Below are 17,161 nucleotides of genomic sequence, written 5' to 3'. Positions count from 1 at the left end.
GTAGGTTGGCTGGCTCTTTCATTAGCCACGTCTTCTAACATTCAAGGCACTTTTAGTAACAGGAACTGGCTTAAATTTCTTTGATACACTGCTCCTTCTTTCTTAAGACTGGGCAAATAAAATAATTCTTGGAAACCAGTCCTAATCTGAGAGTGTCTGTATCTCATATTATTGCGGAGAACAGTGTCCTGGATTGAGAAAATATGTTCCTCCAGTTTTAATATATCACAAATGTATAATACTGATTTTGTCTTCTCGGGAGTCAATGTTAATAATTTCTCCTTAGTTTAGAACTAAATAATTAAATCTATAGTCAGAAAAAACATAGTTTATAATCTGTACTTGGTCTTGATAGTCCGGAAGCTTTACTTGTGCACTAGTCAGACTTTGTGTACTCTTATTGCTTCAGTAGATAAATTGCAGAACATTGTTCAGCACCGCCCAGTAACTGTTCTGTGAGCTATCCGATAGTTTACAGCACCTAGAAATGTTAGGCACAGAGTATAATGGTGCACATTATAACTACTATTTGTAGGTGATACAATTAAGCGGTCTTCCACAGTGTCAAACACACCATTCATTCTGAAGGCATAAATCATAACTTCAGTCTGCTAACACCATATTCTCTGTCCAAGGACTATGTTATTGTTTCTTGTAGAAATACTTGACTGCCGTATAAAAACGATAAGATGTTTACCGTTGGGGCTTGTGATTTGACATATTCTACAGTTGGATCTCATCTGCTTAAAACTACCCATTTTCAACTACTTTCGAAGGGCACCAAACTACCCACTTTTGGGTACTTTTCCTAATGTCACACACGTACAGACACCCCTCCCCCCAACCTCATGCATACACTCCTCTCACACCTTCTATTTAACACATGCGTGTGACAACAGGAAGAATAGGCAAAAGTGGGTAGTTGGGTGACTTATGAGCACTTATAAGTTACTGCTGAATGGGTCACTTGAAATAAATATATCACTCGTTGCTTAACAAGTGGTATTTGATGTGTTTCAGGCGTAGCCCATTTCCAGAATGTCATACAAAATATCTTTATACAAAGTATAGCATCACACAGGTACATTACACAATCAGTGCTCAACTTATTTTATGATATTTTATGCTGTATTTCTTATGAAGATATTTTGTATCACATTCTTAAAAATGGAACACCCAAGAAACGCGTCATACAATTTTTTTGAACTAGTCATCTTTTCCTTTCAAAAAAACTCATTCACGGAAACTTAGTGGCATATTAAAACTGTGTGCCGGGCCGAGACTCGAACTCGGGACCTTCGCAGGAGGGCTTCTGTAAAGTTTGGAAGGTAGGACACGAGGTACTGGCAGAAGTAAACCTTTGAGGACGGGGCCTGAGTCTTGCTTGGGTAGTTCAGTTGGTTGAGCACTTGCCCGGTAAAGGCAAAGGTCCCGAGTTCGAGTCTCGGTCCGGTACACAGTTTTAATCTGCCAGGAAGTTTTATATCAGCGTACACTCCGCTGAAGAGTGAAAATCTCATTCTGGAACTCATTCACTAGTGACATAAGAATTGCTCTTGATTTAGATTACGGTTGCGTGCCTCCTATTGATTATATAAGAAGTGCTCTCGATTTGCATTATGGTTGCATGCGTCCTCCCGGATTTTATATCGAAATGTCACTTCCTTGAGCGACCTTGAAAAATAGTTGAAAAGGTGTAGGTGAAAGAATCACAACCCAGGTTTCATATATGAGCTAAAGAATGACTGAAAATCCAAAATTGTCAGATTATGAATGTTGTATCTACGTGCCTCTAATAGCATAAACTCAAGTAGTCGTAAGATATAAATGCCAATTTCTTTACGTACTTTGATAAATAATAGACAAAACAGAGGTGTAAGTAACATTGTGATTTTTGCATCTTGATGCTTTTGCGGCGTAATAATTCATCCATAAAATATCTGAAATCTTCAGAGTAAGCAGAGTATAGCTACAGACCGCTGCAGTACTTGCTCCCTCGTTCCACACAGAAATAAAGAAGCGACAGTGGCAAAGAGTATGCGTCGATTATATCTGTGCTATACGGTCGATTATTCATGCTAAGATATCGACGTGCCATTAATAGCTGCGCTGTAGCATCGTCTTTATTAAAGAAAGAGCTGGATTTCAGAATTTTTCTCGACTGAAATCACTATCATTGTTAAATAAATTCTTCATTAAAATGCTACTTTCACTACTAACCCCAAAAAGATGAACTCAGTGCCAGAATTTCGACGCTTCCATATTGTGCAGGGTGACTGGTACCGATGCAGTGCTCTACCACAGCCGGTTCATTGGGCTGTAAGAGGAGAGTGTTTCTGCGGTCTTCCAGGCATCTTCCCTGCATTGTACAAGTCGTCTGCCAGTCATTTCAGTGACCTCTGCTGAGATTTCATGTCTTAAATTATTTCAGCTTGAAGAAGTTTACCGATAGTGATCTACGTTACTCATATTACAAAAGAAGACATATTACAAAATGCCAGGTGGGAGATACACACATACACAGCAGTTAATAGGTTTAAATGATAAGAGTTTATTCATTCTTTTGTTATGAACTACCATGCAATCTGCAACATATTAACCTGATTAGATCAGGGTTCTGAGATCCTCTCTTGTTATAGACGAAAATTACTCTTTACGTCACAGCTGTTAAAAAAGTATACTATCTTCATTGCGACAAATACTAATAAAATGGTAGTAATATAATAAATATTGGTTTAAATAAGATTTCAGCATATTTAATGACAATGGGAAGAAGTATCCTGACTAACAGCAATAATTTTGCCAGTACCACTATTGATTCTACTGTTGTGGCTAGTAACAATGATAAATATGACAGTGTTTACAGGCATATAAAAAATCTGTTTTCTGACACAGAGAGTGTTCAGACAGAGAAATGTAGCCAATTAGTGGCTTTCCAGACAGAAGGATATCTGATGGAAGACGAAGATACTTAGTTGTATTGGATACGGGGTACGTAAGGTTACTGATCATACAATGAAGGCTTTCACGACCGGATGTTTCAGCTGCCGAGAATTCTTCCGGGTTATATGGCCGTGGTCCATGGAACTCTTCTATCCGTGACGTTTCGTCCAAAGCTACGTTGAACATCTTCGAAGGTGTTCCTGGTTTTGCTGAGTCTTTCCGACTGACGAATCTGACGTCGCAGAACGTCCTAAATACGTGGAACCCAGACCACGTCCACCTTCTAGGATATTTAGGCCGTTCTTCGACGACAGACTCGTCAGTCGGCAAGACTCAGCACAACCAGGAGCATCTCCGAAGATGTCCAACGTAGCTTTGGACGAAACGTCAGGAATAGAAGAGTTCCATAGACCACGGCCATACAACCCGGAAGAATTCTCGGCAGCTGAAAGGTTACTGGAGTTTCAGTAATTACGTCGGTATCTGTGTTTTGAAGATGAAGATTTTGTTCATTTTTCTAATATAAGGAGATATGTGGTTCAAGGGTTGGCTTCTTGCTTTTGAAAGGGACTTGCAGAATATGGTTGAGGAATGAAGTGGCATAGAAAGAATTTTGTTCTAAATTCTTGAATTTTCAGTAAAGAGACAGCAAAGATATATACTATGCCGGAAAAAAATAGTACACTAGGAAAGACGACGTCGATGTACCGATAATAGTTTCAGTGTCATCCGCCAAGGGATATCGTACGACATAGGTACCAGAGTGTACTCTTTCATGGGGAATGCTCACAGCCAGAAGGCTCAGTCTGGTGCAGACGTACGAGGCAAGCAGGCAGCCATGCCACGGAGATGTACTCGGCCGGCCGGTGTGGCCGAGCGGTTCTAGGCGCTTAAGTCTGGAACCGCGCGACAGTTACAGTCGCAGGTTCGAATCCTGCCTTGGGCATGAATGTGTATGATGTCCTTAGGTTAGTTAGGTTTGCGTAGTTCTAGGGGACTGATGACCTCAGATGTTAAGTCGCATAGAGCTCAGAGCCATTTGAGCCTTTCTGAGATGTAGTCGTGCTTACTACAGCGAGCGAGTTTGAAAGGGGTCCAATTCTGGCCTTCCGAGTGGCGGGATAGTGCTTTCGGAGAATTACAACACAAGTTGTATATGCTGCGTCACTTGTGCAACGATCTTGGTATCGGTAGTCATGTGAACATTCTCACACCTATAGACGAGGTTCTGGACTTCAACGCAGCGCAGACGCCTTCCAAGATCAGGGTATTGTAAGGGCAGCAGTTGCAGATCGTACTGCCGCCACATTACAGCTAAGAGGGCTTGTGAGCCCGGACGTGTCAACACGATATCTTAGGAATCGATATTAGCAATGGTACTACGGGCACGCACAACTCTAGCCCTCCTTCCACTTACGTCACAGTATCGACGTGCACCGCTTGACTGGTGCCGTCAGAGGATCACTTGAAACGTTGAGAAGCGCGCCTTGGTCTTCAGCCATGAAAGCAGGTTCTGCCTGAACGTGGAGGAGGAGGAGGAGATTAGTGTTTAACGTCCCGTCGACAACGAGGTCATTAGAGACGGAGCGCAAGCTCGGGTGAGGGAAGGATGGGGAAGGAAATCGGCCGTGCCCTTTCAAAGGAACCATCCCGGCATTTGCCTGAAGCGGTTTAGGGAAATCACGGAAAACCTAAATCAGGATGGCCGGAGACGGGATTGAACCGTCGTCCTTCCGAATGCGAGTCCAGTGTGCTAACCACTGCGCCACCTCGCTCGGTTGCCTGAACGTAACGATGGTCGTTTGAGTGTCCGATGTAGTCCCGATGAGCACTGTTTCGTAGAGTGTATTCTTCCGAGATACACTGGTTCTACTCCAGGGCTTATCGTCCGGGGTGCGACAAGCTACAACTCTCGTTCATCTTTACTGTTTCTGGAGTGGACGCCATCCAGCGCTCGGTACATACGGAGTTGGTAGAGATTCGTGCTGCTGTAAAAAGAGCGATGCGTGAAGCATACAACCACTACCACCATCATACCTTAGCAAAAGATCTTGCTGAAAACCCAAGGAAATTCTGGTCTTACGTAAAATCGTTAAGTGGGTCGATGGCTTCCATCCAGTCACTCACAGATCAGTCTGGCCTAGCAACGGAAGACAGCAAAACGAAAGCTGAAATTTCTAATTTAGCATTTGAGAAATCTTCTACGCAGGAGGATCGTACAAACATACCGCCGTTTGAGTCTCGTACAGATTCCCGTATGGAGGACATAGACATCCCTGGGGTTGTGAAGCAGCTGAATGGGTTGAAAATAAATAAATCGCCAGGTCCTGATGGGATTCCAATTCGGTTTTACAGAGAGTACTCTACTGCATTGGCTCCTTACTTAGCTTGCATTTATCGCCAATCTCCCGAGCGACTGGAAAAAAGCGCAGGTGACGCCTGTATATAAGAAGGGTAGAAGGACGGATCCTCAAAATTACAGACCAATATCCTCAACATCGGTTTGTTGCAGGATTCTCGAACATATTCTCAGTTCGAATATAACGAATTTCCTTGAGACAGAGAAGTTGCTGTCCATGCACCAGCACGGCTTTAGAAAGTATCGCTCCTGCGAAACGCAACTCGCCCTTTTTTCACATGATATCTTGCGAACCACGGAAGAAGAGTATCAGACGGATGCCATATTCCTTGACTTCGACTAGGTGCCCCACTGCAGACTCCTAACTAAGGTACGAGCATATGGGATTGGTTGCCAAATATGTGAGTGGCTCGAAGACTTCTTAAGTAATAGAACCCAGTACGTTATCCTCGATGGTGAGTGTTCATCGGAGGTGAGGGTATCATCTGGAGTGCTCCAGGGAAGTGTGGTAGGTCCGCTGTTATTTTCTATCTACATAAATGATCTGTTCGATAGGGTGGATAGCAATGTGCGGCTGTTTGCTGATGACGCTGTGGTGTACGGGAAGGTGTCGTCGTTGAGTGACTGTAGGAGGATACGAGATGACTTGGACAGGATTTGTGATTGGTATAAGGAATGGCAACTAACTCCAAAAATAGATAAATGTAAATTAATGCAGATGAATAGGAAAAAGAATCCCGTAATGTTTGAATACTCCATTAGTAGTGTAGCGCTTGACACAGTCACGTCGATTAAATATTTGGGTGTAACATTGGAGAGCGATATGAAGTGGGACAAGCATGTAATGGCAGCTGTGGGAAAGGCGGATAGAATGGTAGAATTGGTAGAATTTTGGGAAGATGTGGTTCATCTGTAAAGGAGACCGCTTATAAAACACTAATACGACCTATTCTTGAGTACTGCTCGAGCGTTTGGGATCCCTATTAGGTCGGATTGGGAGAGGACATAGAAGCAATTCAGAGGCGGGCTGCTGGATTTGTTACTAGTGGGTTTGATCATCACGCGAGTGTTACGGAAATGCTTCAGGAATTCGGGTGGGAGTCTCTGGAGGAAAGGAGGCGTTCTTTTCGTGAGTCGCTACTGAGGAAATTTAGAGAACCAGCATTTGAGTCTGACTGCAGTACAATTTTACTGCCGACAACTTATATTTCGCGGAACGATCACAAAGATAAGATAGATCAGAGCTCGTACAGAGGCATAAAGGCAGTCATTTTTCCCTCGTTCTGTTTGGGAGTGGAACTGGGAGAGAAGATTCATATTGTGGTAGGAGGTACCCTCCACCACGCACCGTATGGTGGTTTGCGGAGTATGTATGTAGATGTAGATGTAGATGAACGTTGTAAGACCCGTTCTTTTGCTGTTCTTGCTACAGGAGGGTGATGTGTCGTCCCAAAAAGATTGCACACTCCTACAAACTGCCCGTGGAACCTAACGTGATGTGCGAGACGTGCAGCAACGTACCTGGCCAGCACGATCTCCGGACTTGTCCCCAATCGAGTACGTGTAGGATATGATGGGACGAGAAATGAATCGTGCTACTCGTCAACAGCTGTTGAACTACTGAACTGGTTGAGTATGAGTACGTTAACGTGTCCGAGGACAGTATTCGCCACCTGTACGATCGACGGGATGCTAAAGGCGGAGCCTAAATTGCCGCCTGTGGAGGCTCACCACATATTGACATGGGTGATTCAGCATAGGTCGATAAGTGGTAACTCAGAACCGCTTGTGCTATTGATTTATAAATGTAATCGTTTCATGTACTCCATTCGCACTATTGCAACAATAAATCTTGAGTGAATTGGAGACCTCTAAAAGAGTGTACTAATTTTTTTCTGGTAGTTTATCTTGTAAATAAACGACTTATGAAAGTGCAGGATTTCCGTCTTTCTGTGTATTAGGCTGACGTTGTTTTTGGTCTGCAAGATACTGAATCGCAAAGGCAGCGCAAGGAGAAAGAAAAGTGCGAGCTATGCGCAGACTCACCGAAGACGCAGGCGCAGAAGATGATGACGTGCAGCGAGATGAGCAGGTCGCGCACCCAGGGGATGCTGAACACGTGCGGGTCGTCAGCCTGGCCCGGCAGGGGGCCGGCCGCCCACGCACCTCCAGAGTCGTTGGCGGCCGACACGTTGTCCGTAGCTGCGGGGGCGGCGGGGGCGGCGGCCGCTGCAGTCGCCAGCGTCAGCTGCAGCTGCGCCTCCATGGCTGCCGCCTGCAACACACAACACGTCTGCACTGCGGCTACCCGGCACACCAATAGGCGACAAGGCTCTTGTTTACTAACATCACGCCTTGTCTCGCGTTTTTTCGCTGAGTGGGGAGCTCGTTTATGATTGTTGTCACGGTAATCTTGCGACACCTAAGTGTAGAATGAAGTAATTAAAATTCCTGGATATAATGTCTTTCTCTTATGTAAACAACTGTTTTTTCATCTAAGCCCAGATACGTTTGAGCCCCTTTGCACCATCGTCAGTCAGTAATTTTTCTTCAGATCTGTAAAATGTAAACATGATTTAAGTGATAATTATTGTCACTTTCTTGTGTTTTCTTGTCATTACCTTAATTTATCTACATTATTGGGTTATGTAGGACCATCTGCACAGTACTGGATATCGTCAGCTTTTCAGCTGCAACTAAACGACGTTATTACAAGTTTGATTGGCGAGGTATCAAACCATTTTATCTCTAAACTTAAATTTTTTGTGCGAAAATATTATGCGATTACTTAAAGTTAACTTCCGAAAATCGTTTGTCGTTACGTTGTTATCTATAGTTGAAATGCACACGCAAGACACTGCACAATATTTTATTGAATTTCACTCGTGTGGAATGGCCGCGCTGTTAGTTGCGCCATGTCACGGATTGCGCGGCTCCTCCTGCCGGGGGTTCGAGTCCTCCCTCGGGGAAGGGTGTGTGTGTTGTTCTTAGTATAAGTTAGAGTACTAAGTCTAGGGTCCGATGACCTCAGCAGTTTGGCCTCTTGGAAATTCACACACATTTGAACATTTCACTCGTATATAACTTTTTTTTCCATTTCAGGAAACACAGTGTTAATTTTACTGCTACAGGTCGGCATCTCCGCGCTCGCTTGATCTGTGTGTGTGTGTTTGTTTGTTTGTTTTGTGTCTGTTTAGCTGTTTGAGACCTCTTTTCTGTATAGTGTACGAGGGTCATTCAATAATTAAAGAAACAAATTGGTCTGGGGAAAAAACTGTTAGTAGGGCAAGTTTGGTACTTTTATGGCTTTAAGTTGGCATCACTGGGATGAGTCCAGATCAGCTGATCAGCATTGTTTTGCTTATAACCTCAAGAGTACACTTCAACATGGCGAGTCCGCTTGAAACGTTCACATTACTTGAACAACGTTCTGTTATTCGATTTTTGCTTGCTGAAGGTGAAAAGCCATTGAATATATATTTTAGAATGTCTAAAGTCTATGGTAAAGGTTGTATGAATCGTGCAAATTTTTACAAGTGGGTAGAGCAGTTCGCGACTCAGCGACTGACCAACACCGTCCTGGCCGAGCAGTTGCTGTTTTCAACTCCCTCACTTGAGAGTCGAATTGATAACATTATTCGTGCCAACCGCCAAGTGACTTTGGGAATGATAGATGATAAGGTACAAGTTAGTACTGGTACATTTCATAACATTATACGTAACAAGCTGAAGTACCGCAAAACATGTGCAAGATGGGTCCCAAACAAGTTGACGCGTCTAAACAAGGAAACAAGTTTGAGAGTGTGCACAGAGCTATAGGAACGTTATGAAAGAGGAGGTAAGCACTTTCTCAACAAAATTTTAATGTGTGATAAAACTTAGGTTCACTACCATGAGCCAGAATTAAAAAGACAAAGCATGGGGTGGAAACACACCAACTCATCTCTCAAGAAAAAAATTCAAAACCCAAGCATCAGCAGGAAAAGTCGTGTTTACGGTGTTTTGGGATGCTGAGGGTCCAGTTTCTTGTGATTCTCTCGATGAGCAGCGTACAATGAACAGCCAATACTAATCGGATTTGCTTTTAACGAAGGTGAAGCCAGCCACGTGTGGGAGACGTCGTGGACCTCAGAGGAGAGATATGTTTCTCCACCAAGATAACGCACATCGTCATATTGCTCAACTAATCCGTGAAACCATCGACAAAATGAGCTGGGAAGTACTGCCTCATCCTCCTTACAATCCTGCTTTAGCAATGAGTGATTTACATTTGTCTCGTGCACTGAAGGAGGCATTACGTGGGAAGAGGTTCCAGGATAACGAAAGCGTGAAAATGTTTGTGGGAAATTGGTTCAAACATCAAGATAAGGAGTTCTCTCCACCCGGAAAAACAACTAATAGCCCGTCGGAGCAATTGCATAGATGTTCAAGGTGATTATGTAGAAAATACAAAAAGTACATTTTTGTAAAAATAAAGGCTTTTTTCTCCAGACCAATTTGTCTATTTAATCACTGAATAACCCTGGTATTTTAAATAATATATCACATTGTGTGTACTCTGGTTTTCTTCTGATAATGCCTTCTTCATGTGGAAGTTTTCTTTTATTATTAGTAGAGGTTGCATTTGGATTTTGTATTTTTGAAACTGCTTCTAGTTTGCTTGGGTGATGGCGGTAGGCTATTAGCGGTCAGTAAATGTAACACGGGAGCTCTTACTTTTTAGAGTTCTGAGGCACTCTGAACATCTTGTTTTAAACTTACTGCGTGCTTCCGCTATGTGTACGTATGCTGACTCACGAGAGCTTTACCTAAGTTCATACATCCGTTATCTGTTTAATTTGTCTGCAGGTGATCCCTATGTTCTGACTCTTTTCTCTGTTCCGTTCTCTATTCTGTGCCCTACTTGAATTCATTGTTTCTTTTTTCTAATTTCCTGTCCTGTGAACTATAATCGAGATGGCAGACATGAAGTAATCGTGGTATTAAGTGTCGGAATTCCTAGTGCGATACTGTCTCTACTTCTGCTTAGATTAGCCTTTATGCGTCTGAGACGACAAGGCGGTGAGATATCTGATCCAGGGACAATTATAGTTCCTGTAGAATTGATTCCCCGAGCAAGGTTCAAATTGTTCAAATGGCTCTGAGCACTATGGGACTTAACATCTGTGGTCATCAGTCCCCTGGAACGCAGAACAACTTAAACCTAACTAACCTAAGGACATCACACACATCCATGCCCGACGCAGGATTCGACCCTGTGACTCTAGCTGTCGCCCGGTTCCTGAGTGAATGGAGAGTAATTGGTTACCTTCAGGACTAGTTTGATAACTGTCTAGCAACCAGCAATAACTGTATTGAGCTGTAGATTAAGGGGTAGGGTTACCCGAAGCGAAGACTGGTCGAAGAAAGACACGAAGGGCCCGGTCTTCTCCATTGGAGAGGATGGTGCGGTACTGCGAGCCGCTCTTTGGGCAGAAAATTACAAGACTTTAGCAAACGTAGGATGTGCCATGGAAGCCGCCATAGAGCTTTTGGTTTACAGCAGCAGGTCAGTAGTCACCAGTATGGCTATAATGGGTCACCATATGAGACGCAGCTGTGGATTGCAGAAGCAAGGATACATGAGCTCTGCGGTAAACGGCGCCACACCTTGTACGAGGGTAATCCCAAAATTAAGGTCTCCTATATTTTTGTGTTTACATAGACCTGTTTATTTCTACATGGTGTACATTAGCTTAGAACTTGAACTTTTAGCTATTTTTCGACATAATCACCATTTCTGTAGATGAATTTTAGTAGTGGCTGTGGCAGTTTTTGTATGCCCATGTCATACCACCTCGCCGCCATGCTGTTCAGAAAGCTATGAACCTCTTCTTTCACCTCGTCGTCGGAGCTGAATCGCTGGGACCACAATTAACGCTGACAGGTACTGTGAGACTCTGAAAAAACTCAAACGGGCAATTCAGAACCGGAGAAGAGGAATGTTGACCAAGGGCGTACACATTCTCCATGACAACGCTCGCCTACACAATGCTCGGCAAACCGTTGCTCTCCTGCAACAGTTTCAGTGGGACATAATCACCCACCTACCCTACAGTCCTGACTTGGTACCCAGTGACTATCACCTGCTCCCTAGTTAAAAGAACATATGACCGGAAAGCGATTCAGCTCCGACGGCGAGTTGACAGAAGAGATTCATAACTTTCTGAACAGCACGGCGCCGAGCTGGTATGACATGGGCATACAAAAACTGCCACAGCCTCTACAAAAACGCATCGACAGAAATGGTGACTATGCCGAAAAATAGCTAAATGTTCAAGGTGTAAACTGATGTAAACCATTGTAGAAATAAAAAGGTCTATGTAATTATAAAATAATAGGAGACCTTACTTTTGGAATTACCCTCGTAGTGAGTGGGGTGAGGTCACCACACCAGGGCGAGTCTCTTGTTATACCGACGTGGCTAGGCGCTGGGTTTTAGTGAAACAAGTGGCACTGGAGGAATTTAAGGCAGGGATCGCTTCTCGTCACTGGAGACTTTTAGCACCATGATGCTCGAGCGACGCCAGAGGGCGAGATGACTGGATTCACCCAGTAGCAGCCATGCCTTCGAGAACAGGTTGAGCTTGCCTTCTGCACTGTGTCCTTCATGGGACTTGATGCCACAGGCCCGCCGACCTGCAGTAAGTGCCTGCTGCCACCGCCGTTTAGTTCCTAGTGGGATACGGCGCCACAGGCAAGCTGTTGTCTTACTGCCGTACAAAGGCAACGGGCTGTACGCTGTACACAGCAAGCTCAACACGCGACACCGTGGCCCCCGGCAAGAGACCATTTCCCAAGTGAAATGCCACCGCAGCACAATACGCAGCGCCGCTGACGTCAATCACTGCACCCTTAGCAGCACAGGTTCGCAGCTCAGCAGCTGTAAGTGGAACGCGCCGAGTGCGTACTTCACTACGTCATGTGCTGAAGCCAACAAAAGTCATTCGTAAGTGTAAACAGTCAGTTCTTAGCAGGACTCTGCAGCAGAAGCAGCGTTCTCCTGAAGATGACGAACAGTTGGACAGCCGAAATATTGTATCAAGTTGAATTTAGTATGCGGTACCAAACCCGAAGAGACTTTCAAAACTGCACGCAGTGTTTGCCCTGGCCTCCACGGCCTGTCATCAGTGCTCAGTCATCCATCAGCGTGCGGAGTGCGCTCCACGAGAATCGAATCACCGTCTGTGGACAATGGAGAACAGCATTTGTTAAGTGCCGCACGATCAGGCACAGACAATACTTTTAGCCTGCAACAACTTGTAGAGAAATGTTTGGCCAGAAACTGATTTCCATTGATCTCAAAAAGCCAAGGATACCATTCCTCTCGCAAATTGTGAATAGCAGTGTTAGAGAAAGGAGTGAGTTGTTTATACATTGATCAGCGAAAAAACATTATGACCCCTGCCTACCGCGACGTTGAATGCCGCCTGTCCGCATTGCAGGAACGTGACGCGGCAGCGAAAATATGTAAGCAGATGTAGGCACAGATGGGGGATCACCCTAAAGAAGACATGTGGTCCACTTGGAGAAATCCATTGAGATAAGCGACTTTGACAAAGGGCAGATTATTATTACGCAGAGTCCGTGAATGAGTATGTCGAAAACTGCGAAGCTGGTCGAATGTTCGTGTGATATTGTCGTGAGGTTCTACGGTAAGAGTGAGAATAGTGAAAGAACCACTAAGCACCAAATAGTGGGACGTCCACAGCTCTTCACAGGCATGTCTGCTCTGTAAAGAAGGAAAGATGATGATCTGTGGCATCTCTGCCGAAAGAGCACAATGCTGGTGCACGTACATGTGTTTCGGAGCACACCCTTCTTCGTTCACTGACAAACACGGAGCCCCGCAGCAGCCCAGCCCTACAAGTTCACATGTTGACCTGACCACATCGTCAATTACGATTACAGTGGGCACGGAACCATCAGTAACCGACAGTCGATCAATGGCTCTTCGGGTGAATCAAATTTTTGCTGCACTAGGTCAATGGTAGTTTTCACAAACGCCGTCATGGTGGTGAACAACTACTCAAAATGTGCAGCGCTCCTAGGACTTAGACTGTTGGGAGCCGTCTAATGCCATATACCTCAACAAATCTACCAACGAATTGTCGGATCTCTGATACGCAGAATCAGCGATATGTTTCATTCCAAAGACGGTCAAACAAGCTGTTAAGCAGGTGATCGTAATATTCTGCCTCATCAGTGTACACTCAGACCTTATACAATGGCACAACTTTTAGAACTTAGAGTTATGGAAACATTGCTGTTGTAGTATGGATGTGACTATATATATATATATATATATATATATATATATATATATTTATTTATTTATTTATATATAGGGTGTTTCAAAAATGACCGGTATATTTGAAACGGCAATAAAAACTAAACGAGCAGCGATAGAAATACACCGTTTGCTGCAATATGCTTGGGACAACAGTACATTTTCAGGCGGACAAACTTTCGAAATTACAGTACTTACAATTTTCAACAACAGATGGCGCTGCAAGTGATGTGAAAGATATAGAAGACAACGCAGTCTGTGGGTGCGCCATTCTGTACGTCGTCTTTCTGCTGTAAGCGTGCGCTGTTCACAACGTGCAAGTGTGCTGTGGACAACATGGTTTATTCCTTAGAACAGAGGATTTTTCTGGTGTTGGAATTACACCGCCTAGAACACAGTGTTGTTGCAACAAGACGAAGTTTTCAACGGAGGTTTAATGTAACCAAAGGACCGAAAAGCGATACAATAAAGGATCTGTTTGAACAATTTCAACGGACTGGGAGCGTGATGGATGAACGTGCTGGAAAGGTAGGGCGACCGCGTACGGCAACCACAGAGGGCAACGCGCAGCTAGTGCAGCAGGTGATCCAACAGCGGCCTCGGGTTTCCGTTCGCCGTGTTGCAGCTGCGGTCCAAATGACGCCAACGTCCATGTATCGTCTCATGCGCCAGAGATTACACCTCTATCCATACAAAATTCAAACGCGGCAACCCCTCAGCGCCGCTACCATTGCTGCACGAGAGACATTCGCTAACGATATAGTGCACAGGATTGATGACGGCGATAAGCATGTGGGCAGCATTTGGTTTACTGACGAAGCTTATTTTTACCTGGACGGCTTCGTCAATAAACAGAACTGGCGCATATGGGGAACCGAAAAGCCCCATGTTGCAATCCCATCGTCCCTGCATCCTCAAAAAGTACTGGTCTGGGCCGCCATTTCTTCCAAAGGAATCATTGGCCCATTTTTCAGATCCGAAACGATTACTGCATCTCGCTATCTGGACATTCTTCGTGAATTTGTGGCGGTACAAACTGCCTTAGACGACACTGCGAACACCTCGTGGTTTATGCAAGATGGTGCCCAGCCACATCGCACGGCCGACGTCTTTATTTTCCGGAATGAATATTTCGATGATCGTGTGATTGCTTTGGGCTATCCGAAACATACAGGAGGCGGCGTGGATTGGCCTCCCTATTCGCCAGACATGAACCCCTGTGACTTCTTTCTGTGGGGACACGTGAAAGACCAGGTGTACCGCCAGACTCCAGAAACAATTGAACAGCTGAAGCAGTATCTCATCTGCATGTGAAGCCATTCCGCCAGACACGTTGTCAAAGGTTTCGGGTAATTTCATTCAGAGACTACGCCATATTATTGCTACGCATGGTGGATATGTGGAAAATATCGTACTATAGAGTTTCCCAGACCGCAGCGCCATCTGTTGTTGACAATTGTAACTACTGTAATTTCGAAAGTTTGTCTGCCTGAAAATGTACTGTTGTCCCAAGCATGTTGCAACAAACGGTGTATTTCAATCGCTGCTCGTTTAGTTTGTATTGCCGTTTCAAATATACCGGTAATTTTTGAAACACCCTATATATATATATATATATATATATATATATATATATATATATATGTATATAAAGGGCTATTACAAATGATTGAAGCGATTTCATAAATTCATTGTAGCTCCATTCATTGACATATGGTCACGACACACTACAGATACGTAGAGAAACTCATAAAGTTTTGTTCGGCTGAAGCCGCACTTCAGGTTTCTGCCGTCAGAGCACTCGAGAGCGCAGTGAGACAAAATGGCGACAGGAGCCGAGAAAGCGTATGTCGTGCTTGAAATGCACTCACATCAGTCAGTCATAACAGTGCAACGACACTTCAGGACGAAGTTCAACAAAGATCCACCAACTGCTAACTCCATTCGGCGATGGTAAGCACAGTTTAAAGCTTCTGGATGCCTCTGTAAGGGGAAATCAACGGGTCGGCCTGCAGTGAGCGAAGAAACGGTTGAACGCGTGCGAGCAAGTTTCACACGTAGCCCGCGGAAAATTGGCTCATGCTAGAACTGGAGACCGACAGCGCCCACTTCATCTTTCAACAGGATGGTGCTCCACCGCACTTCCATCATGATGTTCGGCATTTCTTAAACAGGAGATTGGAAAACCGATGGATCGGTCGTGGTGGAGATCATGATCAGCAATTCATGTCATGGCCTCCATGCTCTCCCGACTTACCCCATGCGATTTCTTTCTGTGGGGTTATGTGAAAGATTCAGTGTTTAAACCTCCTCTACCAAGAAACGTGCCAGAACTGCGAGCTCGCATCAACGATACTTTCGAAGTCATTGATGGAGACATGCTGCGCCGAGTGTGGGAGGAACTGGATTATCGGCTTGACGTCTGCCGAATCACTAAAGGGGCACATATCGAACATTTGTGAATGCCTAAAAAAACGTTTTGAGTTTTTGTATGTGTGTGCAAAGCATTGTGAAAATATCTCAAATAATAAAGTTATTGTAGAGCTGTGAAATCGCTTCAATCATTTGTAATAACCCTATATATATATATATATATATATATATATATATATATATATATATATATATATATGACGACAACCTATTTACTTTTCATTTTTGGACATGATGAAAATGACTGGTAGCATATAGTAGAATGTTGCACAGAAAATAATTATCAGAAAGGGGGTTTAACTATTAATTTATAGGAAACACAGCACTTGTTCACTGGAGGAATGGACCATGCAATCCGTCTTCAGGCCACAAGTGGCCCATCGGGACCATCCGAGTGCCGTGTCATCCTCAGTTGAGGATGCGGATAGGAGGGGCGTGTGGTCAGCACAACGCTCTCCCGGTCGTTGTGATGGTTTTCTGTGACCAGAGCCGCTACTATTCGGTCTAGTAGCTCCTCAACTGGCATCACGAGGCTGAGTGAACCTCAGTGGGTCATGGGCTGACGTTAAAACCTGTGTAAGCTTTGTGGACCCTAATAAATATTTGGGAGCCGTGATCAACAAAGATAGATCCAGCAGAAACGAAATGCTTTATGGAACACAGAAATTAGATAAAAAACGAGGCTTAGGATATTTAAAATTATCGTAGAAAACATAGCAAGGTGTCGAGCAGAAACACGAGAGATAACTAATAGAATTAAGATAAACTTATTGTCAGTTGAGAGTTTGCAGGTGTTACTATGGTTTGACACCACGAGATAAAATTAAAAATGAAGATATACTGTACGTCAGAGAATGAAATTTGGCGTCGCTGGAATGGGTACAACAGAAGTAAAACTATTGAGATACTATGGGCGTATATACCATTTTGGAGAGGACATATGGCCTCAATGAAGTATCTGAAGATAATTGGACTTCCATAAAAAACGTCGAAAGAGGGAGAGGAGTTTTCAAATGGAAGATTGGAAAGACGGGATTCGAGAAACAACTATAAAGTGGTTTTAAATCGGAACGTGTATAAAACTGTATTTGTTCTTT

The sequence above is a fragment of the Schistocerca cancellata genome, chromosome 6 (genome assembly GCF_023864275.1).
Source record: "Schistocerca cancellata isolate TAMUIC-IGC-003103 chromosome 6, iqSchCanc2.1, whole genome shotgun sequence".
Taxonomy (NCBI): domain Eukaryota; kingdom Metazoa; phylum Arthropoda; class Insecta; order Orthoptera; family Acrididae; genus Schistocerca; species Schistocerca cancellata.
The sequence above is the reverse complement of the archived record's forward strand: the minus strand, read 5'-3'. Positions refer to the sequence as shown.